The sequence below is a fragment of the Onychostoma macrolepis genome, chromosome 13 (genome assembly GCF_012432095.1).
Source record: "Onychostoma macrolepis isolate SWU-2019 chromosome 13, ASM1243209v1, whole genome shotgun sequence".
NCBI classification, from domain to species: domain Eukaryota; kingdom Metazoa; phylum Chordata; class Actinopteri; order Cypriniformes; family Cyprinidae; genus Onychostoma; species Onychostoma macrolepis.
This window is the reverse complement of record NC_081167.1, coordinates 7,319,396-7,338,246: the sequence shown is the minus strand read 5'-3', so window position 1 is coordinate 7,338,246 and position 18,851 is coordinate 7,319,396. Positions and strand designations below refer to the sequence as shown.

General features: G+C 36.2%; 1 protein-coding gene across 1 annotated transcript in view; it reads right to left on the bottom strand.

The window, feature by feature from the left end:
- LOC131551907 (echinoderm microtubule-associated protein-like 4) overlaps window positions 1–18,851 on the bottom strand; it is a 96,851-nt gene that overhangs the window by 62,600 nt on the left and 15,400 nt on the right. The gene's annotated exons all lie outside the window — the stretch shown is intronic.

Sequence of the window (18,851 nt, the reverse complement as noted above, 5' to 3'; positions counted from 1 at the left end):
CTATTAACACAGCAGTGGCAGTCTGTCTATAGACACACAGTGGGCCTCATTTACGAAACAAAGGTACGACAGAAAAGTGGGCGTACGGTCATTTCAATGCAAAACTTGGAATTGATCAATACGAACGTGAGTGGTGGCTACATTCAAATCTCACATCTGTTTTCAGCTCATGTATGCAAGTTTTTTTAGCCTGAACTTGCGCGAAGCATATAAATATCGTGGATGACATCATTTTGCTCATTTAGGTTATTTTCCTGACCGACAACCGAAGCTCATTAGTCGATCACTGACCAGTAAGATTTGAATGTCTTTTGTTTTTTTGTTTTATTCAGGGCTTTAGCTTCATATGCGAGAACAGCAGTGTAAACCACAGACAACGAGGATTCACGCATCGTCGCATCGCGCACCTGCAGCGCTTCTGTGAAAGGAGAAAAACAGAAATTAATGCATTGCATTTCTTTTCTTTCGATCTTTATTTGATTTAATCCATCTGATCGCACAGGTACCTCACACAGACACAAACAACATTAGTTCTAGCGTTGCCTGACATTTCAGCCATTCATCATCAAACTAAAATGCAGTCAACCAAACATAAAGTTTATTTACACTGTTTGTTTTAAACCGTGTATTTGTATGCAAAACTTTTTGCACGTGAAGGATTTTACACGGATATTAGAACATGAGTGAAGTATAAAGCCTTATTTAGGCTACATAATGAATAATAGTTTAGCAACCAAATATTACAAATATGGCAAAAATGGAAACATTTGGATTCTTTGGATGAGCCCAATGCCGTTTCAGCTTTGCTTGTATGCTGTGTATAATGAATGCCACTATAGCCTATTTTATGTTTTATTTTATAGTTTAATATATAATTGTATAACTACTTACTTTTCATTCTTGTTCTGTTCTAAATACCGTTAAATTTAAAATATTTGTTGTAGAGTGAGGGGAACTAAATAGGATATAATGTACATTTACCAGTATTTTAATATTATTAAAAATAAAATTATAAAATTACGTAAATGAATGTAGCCTAATTGTTTTTGGAGTAAGGTCAATTTCTCTTTAATGGGATTACTTCCTCCTTTTGGCCGGGTTTCGTTTCTCCGTGTCGTAAACTCTAGGGGCAAGGCTTCCAAACTGGGGTGTGTTTAGGAGCGTGATATTCAAACGACGATTTTGTGTGTAGCGAAATTATATTCATTATGTCACAATTATTAATTATATTCAAGGAATGTCACAAACACATCCACCACGTTATTGTTGAATAAAATTTTTCATGGGTTGGATGCAAAGCACTAGGTTCTAGAGAATGCAGCAGACCAGCACAATCTGGCATACTTTACTGAGATCATACAGTATTGCTACATTATTTCAGAATTAATGGTGCCATGGTGAATGGAAAATGTATGCAAACTAGTGCTGTCAAACGATTAATCGTGATTAATCACATCCAAAATAGAAGTTTTTGTTTGCATACACTGAGTTCTGGAAGTAAGTTTTAGGAGCTCATTTTAGTCAATCTCTGCAAGACAGACTTTTCAGGATAGGAGATGGAATAACAATTTGCTTCTAAAACTTACTGCCAGATTCTGGAAGATACATTCTTCAAACAGTGGTACAAGAAGATGTGCTGCTGGTCCTTCAAGAGTCACTCTCAACGTATCTGTCCATAAAGCCTATACAAAATCAGTGTTCATGTATTTCACAACACTTCAGCATGTTATTCTTATTAAGTGAGGGTTATGTTTTTTATTTTTTACCCAAGCAAGGTCTCTGAGAACCTGACACATTGCACTTCTGGAGACTCCAGAAAGGTTGCAGTTCTGGAAAATGGTGGCGCTGGAGACTAAATGGTTCCTGATGGTTTCACACCTAATTCTTCACCTTAATTCTTAATTCGTTTGCAGTTAACGTGTCTTTTCTTCTCCACCTGTTTTTTCTGAGCCTGCTGACCCAATGAGCATTTCGCTGCCCAATGGTCATGCCTTAACTTTGCTAATTATATTATTGCATTAGTATTGCATCCTTCTCATGGGCATTTAATTTATTTTTAATTTATTTTTTTATTTTAGTCTGAGTTCAATCTCTTTTTTGGCTCATTTTATTTGTAAAAGAAAACCTGCCTAATAATTCTGCACACCTGAAATAAGGAGTTTTTGACTTTCAGCCTTCATGGACAAGTATATATCACTTAGAAATGATTACATACAAAATCAACAGTAGTTATTCAAATTGATGTGGTTTGGAATTAGTAAAATGTTCTCGGGAAAAAAAAAATATGACCAGAATATCAACTTAGGGGTGCAAAGGTTCACCGCTATTTTTTGATACCGAAAAGTCTTTTTGAACTCAAAGGGTAATATATTTGAACCAGTAAGGATATAATCATGAAAATTATTTTACCATTTAAATACTGTATTAAACATTGAAAAGTTTGACCCCCTAATGTCCAGCATTGCATTTTAGCTAATTTAAAACGTCTTTAATTTGTGTACATTTAAAGTGTCAGGGCACATAAGCCTTCTCCCATCACTAGATATACAGAAATTAAATATATATGAGATGTCAAATACTTGTATTAGTAAATTCTACTTTGTAAAATAGATACATTTGTTCTAAAAGTGTTACGAATTGCGCAATTTTGCGAGAAACTTACTGTAATATGCAAATTTCTTCCCACCAAATCTGTTGTTGTTATCAATTTCAAAGTGCGAGTGTGTTTATGTGAAGGCTTTAACCATATTTATTGTTATACAAATATTGCAATTCTGCTACGCTGGGTCAATAACACTGTGTCTACACCGGAGGCGACAGTTGTCGCACCGCACCGCAAAGCAACTACCGCAAATCCATTTGTCATTAATTTCAAAGCATTTGCTTATTGAGCTTACATTCATTTACATGTAGGTACTTGCCAGATGATTTCAAGTTATTAATATAATTTTAGAAGAAGTTAAAGGCACACTTGCAAAACAGGAAATTAGAGAAATTAGACATTTGGTCTATTAATTACTTTTTCAAGAGCAGATTGACTCGTTTTGTGAGTCAGGTCAAACTGGGCGTGTTGGCGTGTAAGACCCTAAGGCAAATTTAACACGGCTGAAACTGTCATACACAGGGATGCAGATGCACTAATTCAAAATGCTGACATGTAACATAAGTGCTGAGGTTATACCTGGTGTTAAACAGGGAAAAGGAAATTTCATTTGAACAGATCTGCATGCAAATTCCAACCTTTTGGGTGTATAAATGTACCCAAGTGCTCAATTCTTGACAATAATCAAACTTAGGCACAATTGTGATGCCTGAACCATAGACTCAGACATGTTGGCAGAATGCACAAATTCCAGAGTGAGACCTGCAAAATAACTCTGCTGCAGACACAAGGCATGCGCCACTCCCTATGACCCAGCATGTCTGAGGAGCGGGACCCGCTGTCGTGTGGCCTGGCGATGGACACAGTCAACTCGAGTAAGGAAACAGAGACTCGTCAAGAGTCCCACAGCACAGACATAACACTAAAATAGAGAAGACAGGAAGGCAGTCGGAGGCACACAGGAAAGAGAGAGTGTGCAAAGGGTGAAAGCAGAAGGCCTGTTCATACTTTCAGTAGAGCATCTGCACGAACACCCCAACACCTTACCAGAAACAGCGTCATCACTAAAACGCGCTGCTGCAGCAATATCAAACACCCCAGCAGTTTATGATAGTGTGAAAGTAGTCATTTAGCTGACACTTATCCAAAAAGAATTTATTACTCTACTTATTATAGGGACCGTCCACTTTGAACAAAAGAGGGATAGGAGTCATGCACAAAAAGCTTGGGGGTCTGAACCTACAACCTTCTGGTTAGCACCAACCCAAATCTTAAACCTATAAACCACGTCACTCTGTGGAGCCAAGAAAGAGTCACTTTCAGCCTCACATGCAACACCAAGTGATGCATATCAAACATAAAACTGTGAAGAACTTACAACAGAGATGGGGGCAAGTCACACATGTTCAAGTCTCAAGCAAGTCCCAAGTCCCTACCATCAAGTCTCAAGCAAGTCTCAAGTCACAGTACAAACAAATCAAGCAAGTCAAGTCAAGTCAGTGGCTCACCTCAAGCAAGTCAAGTCAAGTCCTGATAAGGGTCAAGTCAAGTCAAGTCACAGTATCAAACAGGAACAAATATATTTTTGCCACACGACCTTATTCATTTTTCCTCAGAAATTTACTTTTTTAATTATACATTTTAAATAATAATGTTTTAAATATAACATTTTGAAAATAGGCAAAATACTACTTTGTATACCGATAAGTCTGTAATTGAGAATCTTTTTTATAAAAATACAAGATAAAAATATGTCTCTCATATTTATGTTATATTGAGTTTGACCATCCTAGGAGACAAAGATAATAGATGTTTGAAAATGATTTTGCACTAAATATCTGAAGACTGGGATTCAGTCTGAGAGCACGGTAACGAATTTCAGTGTGTAACAAAACATGCTATTCAACTTTAAATGATATGCTGAGTATAAATTACCCCTTATATCAAATAAAATGGACCCAAAATTTTCATCGGATATAGACACCCCATTTGGACTGTTTCTTTCACTTTGCATGATTGCCTACATTGTTCTTGGAAACTATTGTCATCATGGCTCAAAACAAGAAGCCTATTGCTGTTAATGTTTATGTATCTTCCCCTGTAGCTTATCCATTTCTTTGATTTTATCTTAATAAGAACTAAATTGACAGCTGTGCATTTAAGGTCTGCCTAAGCTTTTTTTTGTTTTTGTTTTTTTGTTTTGTTTTCTGTTTGTTCTGTTGGAAAAATAATTAATTAAAAAAAAAAAATTGAATATAGAAATATGAAATTAAGTGATAGACCAACTCTGTGACATTAATGCCACCAGTAAGTGGTGGCAAATCACAGCTTTATCACAGAAGTGTTCACTGAACCGATTCATTCAAAACAGTTGATTCGTTCATGAACAAGCAAGAATGGGCCACTGAATCACTCAACCGATTCGTTCAATCCCTGGATTCGTTCAGTATTCAGTGTGTTGCTTAGAGGCAGCGTGACTCTAACTTAGCTGTGGACTCAACGGAACTGTTGGCAGCCGCTGAAAATATTACTAAATATCGTAAGTTATAAATATAAAAACTCATACTAGGGCCATTTTGACAACATGTCTTGGATTTTGGGTTCAAGAGAAATATCACTAATCGATAAAACACTGTGGTTTTCAACTAACGAACACGTTTACATACCTTTCCTTTATGAAGTGGTGACGCCTGGCTTTGCAAATGCATACAGTTATGAAGCGTTAATCCAAACATCGCGAGCTTCTCTTGCTCCGTGTATTTGGCGCTGTGTTCCTCTCGCGCAGTGTCAGCTGCGCAGACTCGGATCACTTCTGCCGCGGGTTCAGTGGCTTGCGTTTTGTTGACCAAATTATGTCGCAATGATTTATAATAACAATTAGAGTTGTTATAAAGTCAAGTCCTGCCGAGTCATGAAGGTCAAGTCAAGTCAAGTCTCAAGTCACTGGATCTCAAGTCCAAGTCAAGTCAAGTCATTTTCCTTATTTAGTCAAGCAAGTCACAAGTCCTTAAATTTGTGACTCGAGTCAGACTCGAGTCAAGTCATGTGACTCGAGTCCCCCACCTCTGACTTACAACAAGTCAGCAATTCCAATCTGATTTGGCTTTACATAAGTAGCAGTCAGCTAATTTATTAAAAAAATAAATAAATAAATAAATAAAAAAAACTTACTATAAAAAATAACTACGACTTTCCTAAATAGGCAGTTCAGTTCTTAACCAGAATAAGCTGGAAAGGAGACCTTCTTGTATGTTGGTAGTCTAGCTAGGTGAGACTAATTCCAGGAATCTATAAATGCGATGACACAGCATAAATAATAAACTCTGCACTAAATGTTAAAAACAAAAAGTGTTGTGAAAGTGCTGAAATTCTCAGTCCTTCAACCAAAACTCTTTACTGGTGACTCACGACACCCACTGAGGCCAGACAAAAGAAAAAACATTTTCAAAGGCACGTTTCCAAAGATAGGTACAGATCATGCAAGCTTGCACTTGAATTGGTAAAGACATGCATATCCATTCTGCAATGTCAAAAGCTGAAGATTTCTAATTTGATTTACTGCAATATCATTCCTCTTCTCCATTCTTATTTTTAATTTGCTCCATATCTCTCCATCTCTGCCCTGCATAAATCATAATGAGGCTAATGGTTTTTGACATGACACATTCGGGCATGCCTGAACGGTGGCGTTAATGCTTACACAATATTTAAGAGTAAAGCACCCTGATACCAGTATGATCAGTTTGGCTCCTTGCTGAAAGAGAGATGTGTCAGCATCAGAGACCAGAGTGCACTAGAGTTTGAGAGGATCCTAAACACCCTTAAAAATCATGTTAAGAGTTCCTAAGTGGGCAATTCTTTGCCAGCGTAAGTAACAAAGTGGACTAGATGTTTTACAAATAGTTAAAAGTCCAGTTCTGTGAGACTAGGAAAGCCATGACTTAAAGTCTGATTAGTGAGCTTGATTAGTTTTAGATTTTTTCTTATTTTTAGTTCTGATATTTCAAGTGGAGCTTTAATCACAATGACCTGTGACCGCATGCTTTGCTTCAGCTGGCGGACAGTTTGCACAGTAAAACACTCTCAGAAAGTTGCATCTTTAAACTCGTCCTCCTAACAAGGGACCATTGACAGGCATATTTGGCCACATTTTGCAATGTTTTTTTTTTTTTAGCATCTTGCGCAATGTGCTTCATGTTAAAACATGAAAACATTCCAAAAAAAATAAATAAATCAAGACCACGTCATTTCCTTACATTCAATTGTGCTCTGTCAGGTTGTGAAAATAAGAACACATCCTATCTGAACGCCCCCTAAAAACATGTCTGATCACAGGAATGTAAAGTAAAAAAGACAGTTTAAAAAATATACTATTATATACTAATTATAAATTATTGTGATGTAGTAAATGTAGTTTTGCACATCACAAGCTGCTATGATGCATTTCATTTGTAAGCGGATGAAAAAAAAAACTGCTGTAGTTTATGTGTGGTTTGTAATTTTTTTTTTTTTTTTTTTTTTTTTAAGTAAACGGTGAAGTGTGTAATTTTCAACCATTTGCACCACTAAATGAAATTGCAAAAACAATAATTGCTTTCTTTCTAAACCTCAAACAGTACTAGAAAGTGCCACTAATCATGGGTTCAATTCCCAGAGAAAGCAAAAACTGAAAAAAATTAATAAAAAAGTGTGTACCTTTGGATTAAAGCAATTACGCAAATGTAAATAATTGTTTTTCCCAAACACTCTCCTTGTCCGCAAGTGGTCTGACAAACAGATAGCCCCGCCCCCAATCTCACACTATTGGCTGAGTCAATGTTGCCGTGCTGGGCTGGTCAGATTCTCAAACAAATACAGCAATGTTTTGAAAACACTAGTGTTCTACACTATGTAAGGGAATCAGTCTGGCTTAGTAATAGTAGTCCTTTAATATTTATCTAGGGTAAAGGATTTTAACTTCAAAAAAATGACACACTTCAGCTTCAGAGGCTCTGTAATATAGTTTACAGCATGCAGAGCTCCACCGCTCCTCCCATGATGAACGTGGTTTGTTTAGCCTCGCTAAATTAGAACAAGAAAGACAGAGGGCCAGAAATACACCAACGCACATGCATGCATATGCACAGCTGGCCCCTACGGAGTGATAAGGGCATTTGAGGTCAAACGGACTACAGAGAGAATGGCTACCATGAGTTATAGGACTGACACACACAGAGAGACATAGCGAGGGATGACAGAAAAAGAGATATATTCAGACAGAGAGAAACCACAATGGGGTGAGCCTGACAAAACAAGACATGTTCGACATACAGCAGTCACACGCAAACTAGCGTCTAGGGAAATGCCTCCCACATCAGATAGTCAACATAGTCAGACTTTGGAGAATCGGCAAGAAGTCTGGTCCACATCGCTGTTTATTTTTTGTCAAGAACTGCCCATTCAAACAGAAAGGGGCTGTTTGACCCGAAATGTGAAGTGACCAACCACAGATTTTGATGTTTATTGGCAATTAATCTTGTTTACTTGGTACTAAGTGACTTTGTAACTGTAAATATCTAAATCTAATACTGCAAACTTACGAAAAGCTGCATTCTGACTCCAAGAAATTACACAATGCAAGCCAATCTGAATAAAGCATGCTGTTTTTTTTTTCATTCTTCTGTGTAATATGCATCATATGGTCCGTGTGAGGGCTGTCTCAGGCTGAGATTGAGACGCTAACAAAAGCATTACATAAACATCCAGCAACATGGTGCCATCATAAATGGCATTGTACAACACAGCAATGCAGTCTGAAGCTTTTTTTGTTGCTTAACTTGGCCACAGAACCCTTTTATTGCTTTCCAACTTCAGCTCATTTCAACCGCAGATTGTTAGAGGAAGGTTGTGTCAGGACACCCACACAACAGAGAAGAAGGAGCCATGGAGAACTTGGATAATCAGAATGGATAGAGTCTTTTTCATGTCAATGAGTACTAGTATTAAGTCATTTGTAGTGTTTCTATCAATGTGTGTGAGGAAGTCCTCATTTGTAAAAACCATATAATAACGTAAATAAAGGGTTGTTGTTGTGTTTTATTACACATTCAAAAGTTTTCTGTTAGAGTTAATGTTAGGTTATAGTATTTATAATTAGCTGTATATTAAAAGAGTAAAAATCAAAGGAATGTCCCTGTTTAGATAGCTAATGTGTGTAATGAATGAATGAAAATAAATAACATTTTACTTAATTATTCATCTATTTAATTATTTTTATTTTATTTTAATTAAATAAACAAATAAATTAATCCAAAAGTAGATGATGCACTTTTGAGGACACACCAAATAAACAATAAACAATATGTAACTAATACATATATAATATGTAAGCAAACACTAAAAAACAATGCAATGTTTAGTAAAATATTATATTTTAAAATACTGAATGTGTATCTTTAGTGACTGGTTGTTCACGTGACAATCTGTAGTTGATTACAAGAACTTAGGTAGAAGACCTTACAACATAACACGTTTATTACAAGTCAAATAACAGCAACAGTAAAGACTTGCGCTTCAGTGAGTCATTTTGGCTGATTAATTCACAAGAGCATTCTCACAAGTTTCACAGATTTGTGAGTCAGCAGAAAAATGAGTTACCTACTTATTTCATTCTATTATTTTATATCATTTTTGCACCATTTGTTAAACAGTGGCACTGTAGATTCAGCACATTGTCAGAGCATTTTATTACGTTGTATCTGGACCTGTATCAACAAAAGAATGCAGATGTTCAAGAACCATTAACAAAACTGTCGTGAAAACAATTTGGCTTAAAAATAAACAACTGGTTTGAAATAAGAACAAGTTCTCAATTCCCAAACTCTAAACGCATGTGTTGGCTTGAAGCCATTACATCAACAGGTACGGCCTTCAGTAGCAGCTATTCCAAATGTACACTTTGTTCTCCGATCCACACAAATTGTACATCAAAGCTCACAGTGCGTCTGTCTAATTGAAGAAGAAATGCACAGAGAGCCGTGATCCCCGCAGTGCCCCAGCAAATGGGTGTGTGTCAAGAGTGTGTGTGGGTGCAGATTTGGCCGCCCACCGCTGAACCCTTCGGCAGCATTCCTTGCATCCCTGTTTCCAATTAGCCTGGAAGAGCTCTGCAGTACTGAGGGGCCATGAGAGCCGAGTGGAAACAATACTACTGCTGCGGTGCTAAGCCGAAATGTTCTGCGCAACATTCGCGTTTCACCTGGATTTGTTGTGGACCAGAAAAAATTGGCTGTACATTTCTTGGTCGTATTTCTCTTTCTTCATCAGCCCTGCAAAAGGAAAACTACTGCTACCAGACGTCATTATTAGCTACTTTATTCTTGCGCTTTTCTAACGAACCAAGGGATCATTGCCGGTGGCGCCAAAACCAAAAAAACCACCACATTTGCATTAGGCTTTGATGTTTCGACATTCTACTGAATCTCATGTTCCTAAACAGTTCAAAGTCTGTGTGTACATGCTGAGAACAACGAATGTTTAATGGTGCAACCCAACAGTTCGTCTAGTGCAATGCCGCCAACACTTTGTATTGCGCTGCCATACATCATAAACCAAACTCTGTGGTATTCTGGGCTACAATCTTTGTGTACAGATTCAAAAAAGCTACAACACATTAAATCCCACAAAAATGCTTAGGAACATGCCATTAAATCATTTGCATGGTAATCTAAGCCGCTGTTTGTGTGCAAGTTGGTTGCTGCAAGAAAAAATGCAGACTCGATGAACCTGAAAGAGTTGCGCTTTAACAAGTTTCAGTGTCTTTTGCCGCCAATTCTGCTGCTAACCTCACACACACAAGCAGCGTGCCACAGATGAGTGGTATGGCGCCAGAGAGCTCGCTCGGCTTTCTGCTGACGGCAGCGATCTCAGACACCCCTGCCTGAGTGAAATCACAGGTGTGTAGCCGGCTTACACTCCATGTGTGTGAGAGGAGGGGGTGTAAATATCATGAGAATGCAAACAACCTGTCTCAGATGTTAATGATGTTTACTGTGGTGTATGATGACTGCATGGTCTAATTCACTGAAAACATTGTGTGGTAGATATTTGGAGCAACAATACATTGTACTCAGAGACTCTGTTAATCAAATTTGAGCAGATTTTAAAAAGACAAACGTCTTATTCAAAATCTTCTGTCAGTGGGATAAAAAAATTGAAATATCACATATTAAGGAGACCAAAAACCGTCCAGCTTCAAAACTGTCCACTCCAAAAAAAATGCAGAAAATCTCAAAAGTATAATTAAATAAATACATTTTGTATTTAAACAAACAAATAAATAAATAAATAAGACATATTTTTTTTTATTTAGACAATTTTTTTTTATTTATAAATCAATTAATCCAATTTCACAGTTCTCAAAAGTAGACAATGTTAATCAGCATTAACGTTTGAGAAATGGTAAGAAAATTAATTTCTAAAATAGATTTTAAACAATTTTAAAATAAAATATGACATAACCTAAACAACTTATATAAATAAATATATATTGTTTATGTGTTTTTAAATAATCAATCCATCAATATGATTTCCCAGTTCTTGAAAGTAAAAGATGCTAATCACCAATAGGGTTTGAAAATGGTAAGAAAATAATGTAAAAAAAAAAAAATATTTAAAATAAATGTTGAAGTAATAACAAAAAATATGATATATCATAAATTAATAAAAAAATTAACAGAAATATAAACATGAAACTATAAAAATGTTATTATTTCTGAATAAATAAGCAAATGAACAAATAAATACATTTTGTATTTAAACAAACAAATAAATAAATAAATAAATAAGACATATTTTTTTTTATTTAGACTATTTTTTTTTTATTTATAAATCAATTAATCCAATTCTTTTATTCACTCCTAAAAGATGTAGTAGCAGAAGTAGAAGAAAAAGTATACTTCTGCTGGAAAGAGAAGATAAAAGTGTGTGTGTGTGGGGGGGGGGGGGTATTCCATACTGGGAATATGTGCTCTGCATCTCACCCATCCAAGTGCACATACACACACACACACACACACCTGGAGCAGTGGGCAGCCATTTTTGATGTGGTGCTCAGGGAGCAGCTGGGGGTTCGGTGCCTTGCTCAAGGGTTTCACCTCAGCTCATCTCAGTGCTGGTCATTCACTCCCCCCACCGACAATCCCTGCCGGTACGAGACTCGAACCCACGACCTTTGGGTTACAAGTCCGACTCTCTAAATTTTAGGCCATGTCTACCCCAAGATTTTGTATATGTTATGCGTCACATTGGATTCGAACCCACGACCTGTAAGGTTCGGGGCCAGCGGCTTAGCAGAGTTCACCACTCAGTAGGTGCACTTTAAAATGTATTATTGCCATCATTGTTTGAATTGTAGTGATGTAATGATGCACACAGTGCCGGTTGAAAATTGATGAAAATATTCAACGATTCAAGTTCTTTTCATCTTGCCTCTGTATAATGGATATTAAAGTAGTATTTATAATCACAGAGCTGCTTTGTTTAGAGCGTTAATCAAGGAAACGCTATATTGCCACTGTTCCATAAGCGCCACCTACTGGCAGAGAGTGAATCTGCGTCTCATTCAGCCCGTCTGCTGTTTTTGTTTTGTGCAGATATGAAAGTCAGAGCATTCTGTTTTTGCCTCAAATTTCAAAATTATACAGCCTAATTTAAATCAAAAATTGCTCATTCTGCATGTGTGCAGCATCTGTTTGATTCATGATTGAAATGCATTGGTTGCCTCAAATTTTAAATGGAATAAGCACATCTAAAGCCTTAGTCTGTTTATATGAAGAGATCTGTTATATTTGTCTTATTTATCTGATTTAATTTGGGTTTTATTGAAAAAAAAAAATTTAATCTACTTTTGTTATTAGCCATACTGGTATTTAAATTTCACAAAGAAATGTGCAGCATTTTGTCTGAGAAATAACAAAAGGACACCGAGCATTGTATCATGAAATCAGTATCATGCATCGCATTGCATCGCGAGTTGAGTGAATCGTTACATCCCTACTGAATTGGGATGGAGAGAGTGGTCTGGTCTGGGGCAGTTCCCAAATATATTTGTAGTAGCTAAGAAAATACTGACAGCATCAATCTGCTATACAGTCTGTCTGTTCATGAAGTTCTCTCTTCACCTGCTTGAAGCCAAAAATCGGATGAATGTTAAAGTTAATATTGCCATACAACCGAGGTCAACAGCACGAAGCGAAAGCAACATGGAAGTATGTTATGTGATGAATGAACCTTCTTTCTAGTACATGAGAGAGTTAATCATCTACTACAACTGAGGGTAATAAAAAAAATGTTCTCTTGTACAACCAATACCGATGAACAGCTTCACCATCTCCTGCTCACAGACACACAAACATACAGTTCAGTGTCGTCTCTGTGACTGCGTACATGCTTCAACGCAAATTAAATGAAGGAAACGCACAGTACTTGTGCCCAAGCAGAGCATACAGATGGCAGGATACAGTTCATATAGCCTGCACTAATGAAAGCCACATTATCAGTTAAATAATAGCAGACGGATCAGGTGTGCCGTAATTGAACGAGACTAGGGGGCTGTACATTGATCCGGGCAAAGTTTCACGCTGGACTAGTTTGCAACTGGTTGATAAGACAATACTAATTGTTAACAATCACTCCAAACACCTTGACAAACACCTACAACTCTTGAAAGGCCACGAAAAACAATGCGCCAAAATTTTGACTGCACCTTAAGACATATAATTAGCATCTTTGATCATGGCCATTCAGACTTATATGAAAAAATTGTCTTCAGATCGCAGTCCGCAGTGTCAATCTCTGCGTGTCAAGTTTTGGCATTAAAGCCAACTTGAGGAGTGAAATCAAAGGAAGCACATAGCCAGAGCACTGTAGGGCTGCTGGAGAATCTAAACTGCAAACCTGACACTTACTGACAAGCTGACACTCGTCTGACTGAAGAACTGCTGTCAGTAACTTCTCGCTCTGTCTCTGCCAGTTCCCCTTCTCTCTGTCCAAATGGTATCTCATATTTAATCTGATTTAATTTCACTATCCGTGAGAAGAATGTCCTCATGTAACAAGAGCTCACAATATCAAAATGATTTTAGAGACACTGTAGAATTACTATTGAATATTGTGATCATTTTAATGCACTTTTTAAATGCCCATTAAGTTTCCTAAAAAGCACAAGTGACAGATCATCAACTAGCATCACGACCCTTGCTTGTCTTTCCATCATAGGTAGCAACTGTAATTCTGTTTTTGCTACTGAAGTTTAAATCAGACACTGCATACAAAATCACATACTGTCTGAGTAGGTACTACATTTGATAAAGAACTGATAAAGAAAGTAGGATCAGTTCAGCACCCAAAAACCAAATAGGTTTTAGGGTAAATGTACCTATTAAGCTCACGTACCCATTAAGCACACTTCCACATTTGAGATCAGATTATAAAAACAAAAAATTATTTATAATCCTACTTGATGTCTTAACCAATTGATATGTTTGTTACTATATACCTCCTATAATTTCAAGTCAATCAGATCATTGCACACTGAGATATGGCTCTCCATATGTTCACACTGTCTGGCGGCCATTTTAAAAGTGGTCTGAAAACTTTCACCAAAAGAGGAGCCCCTTAAATGTGCATTTTTTTAGATGCTTAAGCCTTTATTTTGGGTAAGTTTCACTACTTATTGTAAAATTAAGAGATTAATGTTCAGAGTTTTGCATATTATAACCTGGAACTTGGATGTGGGAAATAATTACATTAGATCCAAAAGATAGTTTTAGCAACATAGCGCAGATGCTACAGAACACAGTTAGCTGACTAGCTGTATATGATTGTGTGCTACGCTAACATATTACTTCACAGGCATTACTGGCTTGTACTTTTACATCCATAATATTACAAATTGACAGTTTATTGCTGGACTGTGGTTTTACACTGCTTTTATTTTTAAAGATTTCATATTATTTTCAGGTGAGCTTAAAGGGTGCACTACTATGAAAATCACACAGCTTCAGTGTGACATCTATAAGAAAAAATATAATTTCATAGATACTGTTAATAATAGTTGTTCATATTAAAATATGTATTAATTTAACTTTAACTTAATACATGACCTAGACTATTTATTTAGCAAAAAATCCTGTCATTTTAATAAATATTTCATGAAATTTATTAAAAATTAGTTGCTGCTCCAATTAAGCTCAGTGCGCTCTCTTTAAGCTCTTCCACATTGAACGTCTATGTAAATACTTCATAAATATACTTTACATATTTAAGTTAATTGATTTTCTATTATTTTCTATTCTGTCGACTCAAATCTGCAGACTGGCTCTGATCTTTGTCAACTAGCATCAACTTCTCCAGACTGTAAATCTGTGGAAAATCGGGGCAAAAATCGTGTAGTGTATTCCAGCCTTAAGAGAATATAGCTGACATCCATTTAAAAAGAGGTTTCATAATGAGGCTAGTTTCTGTGTTCATCCCCATGAATTTTATTGTTTTTTTTGTTTTGTTTTTGTGTGTTACTTAGCTGAACGTGGACTAGTATAGATGTTGCAATGTGCTTAGATGACACTTCATTATGAATATATAACTGATCGACCTGAATGCCTTGTTGCTTGATTTTAGTGTTTTTTTTTTTGTTGGGTTTTTTTTTGTGATTGACTTTGTACCTTCAAAAAAATTTTTTACAATTATTCTTTAAAAATTTTCCTTAAAATATACAAGAATTTTTAATAAAACATGACGTGAGCTTATTGGGAACAGAGGTGTGCTTAAAGGGTACAAAAATGTAAAATGAATCCTCTCCTATGGCCTCCTGGGATAATAAAGTGTCCATCAAATGTGCAAACCAGAACCTCAGCAGAAGCTGTAAGTCACCTGGGTATTGTTTTATGCATACTATAGTAGGCTAGAGATGATAAAGATAAAGACTTCAGTCTTAAAGGGATAGTTCACCCAAAAGTGAATATTCTGTCATTAATTACTCACCCTCAAGATATTTTTGATGAAATCCGCAACTACTGCACAGTGGAGACTGACATGGAAGAGAATAATTGTTAATAAAGTTGTTATTTTTGTTTTCTTTGCGCACAAAATGTATTCTCGTAGCTTCATAACATTACGATTGAACCACTAATGTCACATGGACTATTTTAACGATGTCCTTTACTACCTTTCTGGGCCTGAACTTTTCAGTTGCGTTGCTGTCTATGCAGGGTCAGAAAGCTCTTGGATTTCATAAAAAATATCTTAATTAATGACAGAATTTTCATTAAAAAATAAAATAAAATCTGTCATCATTCATTGACTCTTAACCTCACAGCCCTGTCTGGCAGAAGAGAGCAGCAATTTAGATACAGATAATGAAACATCAAAACAACTGTTTATGTTGCTATTCATCTTGTTTCTGACTTTCTTTTTCTATGTTTCCATATGTCTTCACATATTTCTCATATTTACGCTTTCTTTTCACATCTGTTTCTCCTCTTTAACTCACTTTCTGTCTCTGTTGCCACTTAGCTTGAAGTGCTTACGCAAGCTTTCAGATTTATTCAGGCAAGATCAAAATTAAATGTTAGGGGAAGTACATGCACTCAAACCCCAGTGTGGTACTTACAGGAATTAATGGGCACTATTGGAGTAAAACGGTTCCAACAGCAAACCCGAACCACACCGTTCCGAACAGTCCGTACACGGGCTCACAATGCTCAGGCTGTAGCAGCTCACTGGAGATGTACAATTACCACAGCAATAACAGTTTATCCTGCAAAAACAGCACTGAGACATCTTCCTCTAAATGCTTAATTACAAATGATCTGAATTACTTAAAAGCCCCTAAGAGGGTAATTTTAGATACTAATGATTTATCTCTAGAGCAGAATATTGAATGCCTCTCTGTGTGATGCTGAACACTCATAGTGTTTACTAGATGCCAGGTGCACTAAGCATTTTTTGTTTGTGCATCTGGGTGTTATAATGACACCTATCACAAGCATGGGGAATCCCAAAAAAAAAAAAAAATCAGTTCTGCCATTAAGAAATATGCATATTTAAGTAATTTATCCTACTTTAAAAGAACTCAAACCTCTTTCAGATGACCCAAAAGTCAAGTGAAGAAGAAATGAGCACAGCTCTGATTGTATTGACATTGTAAATGTGCTTAGAAACTGAGCCGGGTCTCATTCTAGTCTACTCTATTATACAATCACAATGTGATACTTTATTATTGTTCAATATTGTTCAATATATACAACATTAAATGTTTATATTGTGATTACTTAACTTCCACATGACTTTATGTACACTAGGGTTCCACATGACTAGCAAGTGTACACTCAAACATTTGCGTTCTGTAAGACTTTTTTGAAATACGTCTCTTATGCCCATTAAGACTATATTTATTTGATCAAAAATACAGTGAAATATTATTACAATTTAAAATAACTGTTTTCTATTTGAATATATTTTTAAAATGTAATTTATTCCTGTGATTTTAAGCTGAATTTTCAGCATCATTACTCCAGTCTTCAGTGTCACATGAACCTTCAGAAATCATTTGAATATGCTGATTTGCTGCTCAAGAAACATTTATTATTATTATTATCATCATCATCAATGTTGAATACATTGCTTTAGGATTTTCAGGACTTTACTGTGACGTTTTAAAAAATATATGTGCATTAATACATTAACAATTAATAACGTACTGTATTAATATAATGTTCTGTATTGGTTTTTTACAGGTGTTTTACCTGTATACTGCATTGTGTTGTGTTTTAGAGTTAACAGAAAAGTCCATAACATTTTTGGATAATGTTCAGGCAAAAAAATTCCAGTACATTTTCCCTTTTTTCAGTTTAGAACAAAAAAAAAATGCAGAAACATAATAACAAAATAAAAAAATAAAATAAAATATTAAATCATAATAATAATAATTATTATTATCATTATCATTATTATTATTAATATTATATAAACAACATTTTCTATGCCACTGATATGACTGGATCTTCATCCATCATTTTAAACATCCATCAAAAGGCACTATTCATTAGTTGTAAATGTATTTATTTCACCTTTAATTTCTCATTATTTAAAGTTCAAATTCTGAAATGTTACGTTTAATGAACACAGAGTGTTTAAATGTTATGGCACTACTTGTGTAGTGTAACTTAAAAACACACTCACAATTCCCTCCTCAGCCTCAAATCCAGTTGTCTAAAACATCTGCAGCGCCCCCTGTCTGTGCCTCACACAAACTGTGCAAAGCTTCTGACGGAACAAATTATTGTGAGCACCTACTGCTGCTGTGCACCTGGTCAGCATGGAAATCCTTTCACCAGCCATGTTTGAGCTGGATGCCGTGGAAAACTACCAGAGAAAGTTGGACGGACTGCAGGGGCCTGCCTTTAAATATCCAGCTCTCCTGAGTGAAAATGCAGAGTCATCACTGGGTTCTGCTGCACTGCAGGGACAGAATGAGGCCGCCGGACAGACACATGTTTATGCGGAGCGTAAAATCTGCAGTGTCACTGCGCTGGCTGACCTCACAGTGCAAATGTCCTCCCCTCACAACCCTAATTATGCAGAGACGTTAGCACATGAACGTGAGGGTTTTCCAGTAAAACAACCATGTACAGTGGTGGCCAAAATGATTAGAACACTAGTATTTTCACCAGCTAAAAAAATGGTTTTAAGTCAGTTATTTCTATCTTTTGCTGTAGTGTGTCAGTGTGAAATATCAGTCTTCCAAGATGCTTCAAGAAACCTACCTGCAAAGCTACCAGAAAAACTATGCGCAAGTGCAGCGAGCGCAAAAGCTGCTTTAAACGCAAAGGATGGTCACACCAAATGTTGATTTAATTTAGTTAATAGAAGTTAATTTATAAAGAAAATCTATTTATGACATTATTTTGACAGCATCCTCATTTTGCTGTGCCTAAAACTTTAGCTTCGCAGGTAGGTTTCTTGAAGCATCTTGGAGACGTTGCCACAGTTCTTCTGGATTTAGTCTTTTTAGTTTAGTCAGACTTGAAGTTTATTTAATTAAATCACAGTTTCTGTGGTTTAGTCACACTAGCTGACTTTGTTTAGCTTAATTGTAGAGTCCAAGTTTGTGTGTTTACAAGGCCGCTGAGCTCTGTATTTTGTGTGTGTATCTGCTTGTGTGCGTAGGTGAGTGACTGTGGCCAGTGTGTGGTAAGGTCAGCATTTCAGG